General features: G+C 41.9%; 1 long non-coding RNA gene across 1 annotated transcript in view; it reads left to right on the forward strand.

The window, feature by feature from the left end:
• LOC125487396 overlaps positions 1-3,599 on the forward strand; it is a 13,809-nt gene extending 10,210 nt beyond the window's left edge. Inside the window, exon 5 of the long non-coding RNA XR_007265871.1 lies at positions 951-3,599. This is a non-coding gene — a long non-coding RNA (uncharacterized LOC125487396). The remainder of the gene's footprint in view (positions 1-950) is intronic.
• Positions 3,600-7,783: the final 4,184 nt, after the last annotated feature.

Here is a 7,783-nt window from a genome sequence, read left to right on the forward strand (position 1 = left end):
TTTATATTCTCATCTGAATCATTTGTATAAATGACAAACAAAAGTGGACCCAGCACCAATCCCTGTGGAACATCGCTCGTAATAGGTATCCGGTCCAAAATACAAACCCTCCTGCCGCTAAGCTAATTTAGTAGCCAATTGGCATGCTTACCCTGAATCTCATGTGATCTGACTTTACTGATTAGTCTACCATGCAGAACCTTATCAAAGGCTTTACTAAAGTCCAAGTAAACACTATCTACCGCTATGCCCTCATCAATCTTCTTGGTTACTTCCTCAAAAAAACTGTCAAGTTTTGTGAGACGTGATTTCCCTAATACAAAACCGTGCTGACTATCCCCAATCATTCCTTGCCTCTCCAAATGCATATAAATCTTATCTTTCAGAATCACTTCCAACAACTTAACCACCACTGAAGTCAAACTCTCAGTTCCCAGGCTTCTCCTCCTTACATCCCTTCTTAAACAAAGACACAACAGTAGCCACTGTCTGGCCATCCAGCACTTCACCATAGTTATAGAGGCTAAAGTCTTAGCAATTCTTGAGCAGGCAGAAAAGAAGCTGGGAGGGTGCTATATATCATCCCATCCAAAGAATGCATCCCCAACACGACCAGTAGGTCAGAATACTGAATGTGACTGGGGCAAGTGGTTCGCTACAGCCTGAGAACCAAGACACACTTGGTTTGTTGCTCAAGTCCTGAAGACCATGCAAATGTTGCTCTCTGTGCAGGAAGTCATTTCCTATAAGCTAGCTCAGAGAGGATATAGGCCAGTTTAGGAGATGAGTAAATTGGGAAAACTTTTGCAATGTTCCCCACATAAATGGTATGGTGTCAACACAGAACTCTTTGGACGGTGATTTTAAAAAAGCGCACCAAGAACAATTACTTATTTGCCACTTGTATTTAAAGGACCACCTTGATTTATTGTTTAAACTTTTTTTTTCAGACCGAGATGGAGATTTTTGATATCCCCAATGAGCGAGTTCCTTTTTCAAGTGCATTTCAGCTGATGTTGGCTTGCATCATTAGATTGGAAAACCTGGAACCGAGACCACCTTCTGACTTCGTTGCTGTAGCAATTTAAAAATTTATGATGTACTAAACTGCACTTCTTCAGTTCTGAGCAGCCTTTAGTTAAGACTCGTGGAACACTGTTTCAGAATTCCTACTTTAGAGGTGTCTGTATAATCATTTTGTATCTCGCAGATAGTTATATATCCACATTTTGTAAGATTTCCTTTTTATTTTTCTTCTGTATTTCCCCTTGCCATTCATTGATTCAGTTAGATCTTAAGCTACATCATACAACATCAAGTGGAAGAGTCACCTTTTTTATTAAGGTGGCAATCAAGCTCAGGACTCTTGTGAATACTGTTGAACTTTGGCAGAAGAACCATCTACAACAGGCACCGTTTTTCTGCAGGTTTCTTCAGTTCTGGGTAAAGTTGAGATATGACAGCTGTAAAACCTCTGTGTACACTTGTATGAAGAATAGCAAATTGGGACTGGGGAACTACTGGCATTTGTGGACCCAAACCCCAGTAAGAATCAGCATCTTTTCATTTTCATCCAAAACTTGAAGAGAAAGAAACACTGATACAAACTTTGCCAGAGACAGTTGAAATGTGTACTTTGGAAATGGCAAGCCCATTTTGCTTATACAAGCAGGCAATCCACAGAACAATTACACACTGTCCAAAAGAAAAAGCTAATTACAAGCAGTCTCCATTTCTGTTCAAAACTGACTTGTTTTTATTCTGTGTAGTATCATGGAGAAGGGAGAGATGATCTCTTCTCCACCCCACCCCACCCCACCCCCCTTTACCTGTCTGAAAACAGATGTGCTTTAAAAGGAAAAAATAACTCACACTGATATATGGCAGATTTTGTTGTATATTTTATGAAAGGAGGATGTTTAATAATTCTCCCAGCCATACCTACTAACTCATACAGAGAGACACTTGAGGAAAATATTGTTTATAAAAAGTGTCATGCACTTGGGTCTTAAAAGTTTGAAAGTCACTGTGACACTTACTCCTCCAGAAATGAGGCCATAATGTTGAGTGTTGTTTTTTTTCTTTTGGCTCACTGAAGAATAGAATCTCAATGTTGTGAAAGACTAATTTCCTGCAGTAGCAGATTTTTCTTGTTCCACTGTAGGGCTTTACAGCATTGGGGGAAAAGGCTGTTCAGCCCATTGTTTATCTTGGTCATCTACTGTAGTCCCATGTTCCAGTCTTTGGACCGTAATGGTGTTTCAAGTGTTCATCTAAATACCACACTAAAATGTTGTTGGGTGCAAAGTTCTTGCTTAAGTCTGTGACCCCCTGATTATAACTCCTCCATTAAGAGGAAAGGTTTATTCTTTTCTACTTTATCTCTGCCTGTGAAATGCATACCTTAATCGGGTCAGTTATCCTCACCCCAAAGTCTTCCCTGCTCTAAGGAAAACAACCCTGGTCTAACTAGTCTCTCTTCATAGCTGGTAAATCTCCTCTGCACCTTCTGTACTACTATCCTAGCTTTCTGAAAGTGTGGTGATGAAAACTCCATGTAATACTTCATCTGGGGATAAACTAACATCTAACTCCATTGTAATCTCCTTAATCTTCTGTACAATACCTCAAATAATAAAGAAAAGTATCCCATATTTTTAATTCAGCTGTCATGTTGCTTTCAAGGATCTGTGGCCATGCACACGAAGGTTCTTCTGATCTCTACAGCCTAGGGTGCACTCTCTTCACCTTTTGTGCTCCCAAAATGTATCATCTTACACTTGTCTCAATTAAATTCCGTTTGCTGTGTTCTAACCACTTAGTCTATTTCGTTCTGTAGTCTTGGGTTTTCCTCATCTCTGTTTACCACGTTGCCAATTTTGTGTCATCTATGAAATACTGATCAGACTCCTACATTTGTGTCTTGATTGTAAATGCACACCCCAAACAGCAAAAGACCCAGCGTCAAACCCTGTAGTATGCACTGGACATAGGCTTCCAGTCACAAAAATCAACTTTGATGATAACCCTGTGCTTCCTGTCTCTGAGCCAATATTAGATCCAATATGCTGAATTGTTCTGGATCACATCAACTTGTTACCTTCTTGAGCAGTCTCCAGTGCAACACCTTGTCAAAGTCTTCCTGATGTTCATGCACATAACATAAACTGCATTACCCTCATTGACGTACCTAGTCAACACCTCAAAAAAAGACTAAATCAAACCTGTCAGACATGATTTCCCCGATAAATCATGCTGACTATTTTCAATCCTTGCCTTTTCAAGTGAAGATTGATATTTTCCAACCCGATGCTAGACTTACTAGCCTGTAGTTTTCTGGCTTATTTCTCTCCCCCCTTCTTGAATAATGGTATCGTGTTAGCTGTGGCCAGGGAGAATTTGAAAATTAATGTCAGGGCCCCTGCAATCTCATGCCAGAACTCTGGGGTGCAAATTGTTGAGGAGGTAATAGCGTAGTCGTATTATTGCTCGACCTTTAATCAAGAGACCCAAGTAATGTTCTGGGGACCTGGGTTTGAATCCTTCCACAGTTGTTGGTGAAATTTGAATCCAATAAAAATCTGGAATTAAGAGTTTAAGGATGACTATTGTTGATTGTTGGGAAAAGCTATCTGGTTCACTAATGTTCTTTCGGGAAGGACACTGCCATCCTTACCTGGTCTGGAATGCATGTGACTCCAGACACAGCAATGTGATTGACTCTTAACTGCCATCTGAGCCATAAAATATTGGCCCGGGATTTTTCGAATTGTAAGCTTGTTAAAATTGCTAATTCCTCCTCCATCTCAATTATAATTTGTTGCAGCATATCACAGTCCTCCCTGATTTCGAGAGCTACATTGTCCTCCTCTCGTGAATACAGATACAAAGTACTCATTAAAAACCACCTGTGTGTGAGCTCCACACAGAATTTGCCACTTTGGCCCCCTAATGTGCCCGATTTTCTTTTTGCTTTTTCTTTTCTCCCCGATTATCCACAATGTATTTAAAAATGTTATTTTATATTACCTGCCTGTGTTTTCACATGCTCCCTCTTTACTTTTCTAATTTTATTTTTAAGCAACTCTGTGCATTTTCTACAAACCTCCAGGGTTTCTGGTGTTATGAGCCCTCTGTATCAACCATGACCTTCCCTTTTTTTCCTTATCCAATCCTGTAGGTTCCTTGACATCCAGGATTCTCTGGGCCTGTTGGTCCTCTACCCTGACAGGAATATGTTCACCCTTCACTTTCACCATTTCCTGTATTGGAGCACTCCACCTGCTCTGATAGGGCTTTTCCTACAAGCAGATGCTCCCAGTTCAGTTTGATCAAATTACATCTTGTCACATCTTGCACCCCAATTCAGAACTTCTACTTCCAGTCCATCTATGTCCTTTTCTGTGACTACTTTAAATCTTGCTGAATTCTGGTCACTATCAGAAGTGCCTTCTTACCAATGTTTCTACCACATGCCTAGCTTTGTTCCCCAAAATTAGGTCCAGCACTTGACCTCCTTTTTTAATAGGATTTACTGCATGCTCGCTTTTATTTTGGAGATGTTTTAAGAATTCCACTCCCTCTAAGCTTGTCACACTTTGTCTATTCCAGTTAATACGGGGAGATTGAAATCCTCGACTTATTACTCTAGTATTGTTACGCATCTCTGAAGTTTGCCTACATATTTGTCCCCTCTCTCTGGTTGTTTATGGGTCTATAGCGTCTATTGAGGAATCTTCGAGGATAACATCCCTCTTTATTGCCATACTTGACTTCTTGATCAATATTGGAACTCCACTTCCTCCTTTACATACTCTCTGCCTCACATTAAGATTCCATGCTCTAGAACATTGAGCTTTCGGTCCTGTCCCCCTCAGAACCATGTCTCTGTGACAGTAATGATGTATCTTTACGTTAATCAGCACCATCAACCCGTAAGTCTTACAAGACTCCTTGCATTAAAACCATGGCGAGCAGCCTTGCCATGCTCTTTTGTGCCCTAACTTGATGTTACATGCTCTGGCTTCTGCACCGAGTTGACTGCTTTTCTATATTTGTCTGTGCATCACCCCCTATTGTACCTCCATTCCTTATCCCTCACACTGCCAAATTAGTTCAACACCCTTGCACCATATGTAAAAGGATGCTTATCTTGTTTCAGGTCCCATATTCCCAACAAACACACCCAGTGATCTAGGCCTGCCTTCCTGTACCAACTCTTAAGTCACACATTAATTTGCTTTATCAGCCTATTCCAATACTCTCGAGCACAGCAGTGGGAGTATTACAGAGATTACAACCGTCAAGGTCCTGCTTTTCAATTTCCCTAGTTCCCAAAATTCTTGTCGCAGGACCTTATCGTTCTTTCCACCCATGCCATTGATACCAATGTGATTACTGTTGTCTTCCCCGCTTAAAATGCCCTGCAGCCATTCACTGACATCCTTGACCTTCCATCATGGAGTCACGTCTGCAACTACAGAAACACTTGGCTGTATCCTTCACTATTGAATCTCCTACCACTATTGCTGTTTCTCCTGACCCCCTTCTGTAGCTGGGCTCTGGCTGCTCTCCCCAGAGAAACCATTACTCAGTAGTTTCCAACACTGGAAAACTTTATTTAAATGCACTCGTGGGATGTGGGCATCGCTGACTGGGCTAGTATTTATTGTCCATCCCGAGTTGACCTTGAGAAGGTGTTAATGAGTCGTTTTCTTGAACCACTGTAGTCCACATGGTGTAGGTAGACTCAATACCATTAGGAAGAGAAGGGAATTCCAGGATTTTGACCTGATGACACTGAAGGAATGGCGATATATTTCCAAGTCAGGGTAGTGAGTGACTTGGAGGGAAATTTGCAGGTAATGTCCTAGACAGGTGGTTATTGGCTTGGAGGGTACTGTCTAAGAAGCTTTGGTGAATTTTTGCAGTGCATCATGTATATTGTGCACACTGCTGCTACAGAACCTCGGTGGTGGAGGGAGTGAATGTAGTGCCAATCAAATCGGCTGCTTTATCTTAGATGGTATCAAGTTTCTTGAGTATTGAAGGTACACTCATCAGGCAAATGGGGAATATTCTTATCACACTTCTGACCTATGCCTTGTGGAAGTTAGATAGGCTTTGGGGAGTCAGGAAGTGAGTTACTTGCAGTAGGACTCCTAGTCTCTGACCTACTGCTGTAGCCACTTTATTTATATGGTGAGTCCAGTTCAGTTTCTGGTCAATGGTAACCCCAAGATGATGACGGTGTTTGGGTGCGGGGGGGATGTGGTATCAGTGATGGTAACACCATTGAATGTCAAGGGCCAGTGGTTAGATTGTTTATTGGTGATGGTCATAGCTTGGCATTTGTGTTGTGCAGATGTTACGTGTGACTTTGCTGCCTAAGCCTGGGTATTGTCCACATTTAAACATGGACTGCTTCAGTATCTGTGGAGTCGTGAATGGTGCTGAACATTGTGCAATCAAGCAGTGAATATCCCCACTTCTGACCTTATGATGGAGGGAAGATCATTGCTGAAGCAGCTGAAAATGGTCGTGCCTGGGATACTACTGTAAGGAACTCCTGCAGAGATGTCCTGGAGCTGAGATGGCTGACCTCCAACAGCCATAACCATCTTCCTCTGTGCCAAGTATGCCAACAGAGAGTTTTCCCGATACCTGTTGCTTCCAGTTTTGCTGGGGTTCCTTGATGTCACACTATCAAATGCAGCTTTAATGTCAAGGACAGACCCTCTCACCTCATCTCTGTCGTTCAGTTCTTTTGTCCATGTTTGAACCAAGGCTGTAATGAGATCAGGAGCTGTGTGGTTCTGGTGGAACCCAAACTGGGCGTCACTGAGCAGGTGCTACTTAATAGTACTGTTGATGACACCTTCCATCACTTTATTGATGATCGAGAGTAGACTGATGGGGTGGTAATTAGCTGGTTTGTGTGTACAGGACATACCTGGGCAATTTTCCTCATTGTCGAGTAGATGCCAGTGTCGTAGCTGTACTGGAAAAGCTTGGCTTGGGATGCAGCTAGTTCTGGAGCACAAGTCTTCAGTACTATTGCTGGAATGTTGTCAACACCCATAGCCTTTTCACTATTCGGTGCCTCCAACCATTTCTTGATATCACATAACGTGAATTGAATTGGCTAAAGATTGGCATCTGTGCTGGTGGAGATCTCCAGAGGGGGCTGAGACAGATCATCCACTTGGCACTTATGGCTGGAGATTTTAGGGACTGTTGAGATTCATGCAAAGAATGTCCTGCAGTCAGCATCATAGTGAAGTAGTCTGGGAAGAGGGACAGATACCCAAGCAGTCTGGGACAGAGAAAGAGCGAACTGTTAGGTGGGTACCTTGTAAGTTGTATTAAACCTATTGTATCCTCAAGTTTTAACAGACTCTAGACTGTGGGAACGTTAATACAATACATAAAAAATACCATAATAAGTTAATAATATGACTAAATAATTAATTTAAAACTCATTGGAATGGCAGTATATGGGAGCCCATGGAAATCATTGTGATCCAGGGTAAGTATATCCACTCTTAAGTGTCTGAAGTTCATCCAGCTTCTGCTCATGAGGTAGAGGCTGAACTAGACACTAATATATCAGGGAGGGGCACAAGTTATCTGGATTTTTTTACTGGTAGGAATCAGTCATACCTTTTGGGATAGTGTGTTCTGACATGGTCAGGGACAGGAGGCTGTGACTGCAGCAGAAGCAGGTTAGGGGACTTAGAAGACAGATGTTACAGAGTTGGGCAGAGTAATTGTGAAGTGAAAG

Source organism: Rhincodon typus, chromosome 41 (genome assembly GCF_021869965.1).
Source record: "Rhincodon typus isolate 14 chromosome 41, sRhiTyp1.1, whole genome shotgun sequence".
In the NCBI taxonomy this organism is placed as follows: Eukaryota; Metazoa; Chordata; class Chondrichthyes; order Orectolobiformes; family Rhincodontidae; genus Rhincodon; species Rhincodon typus.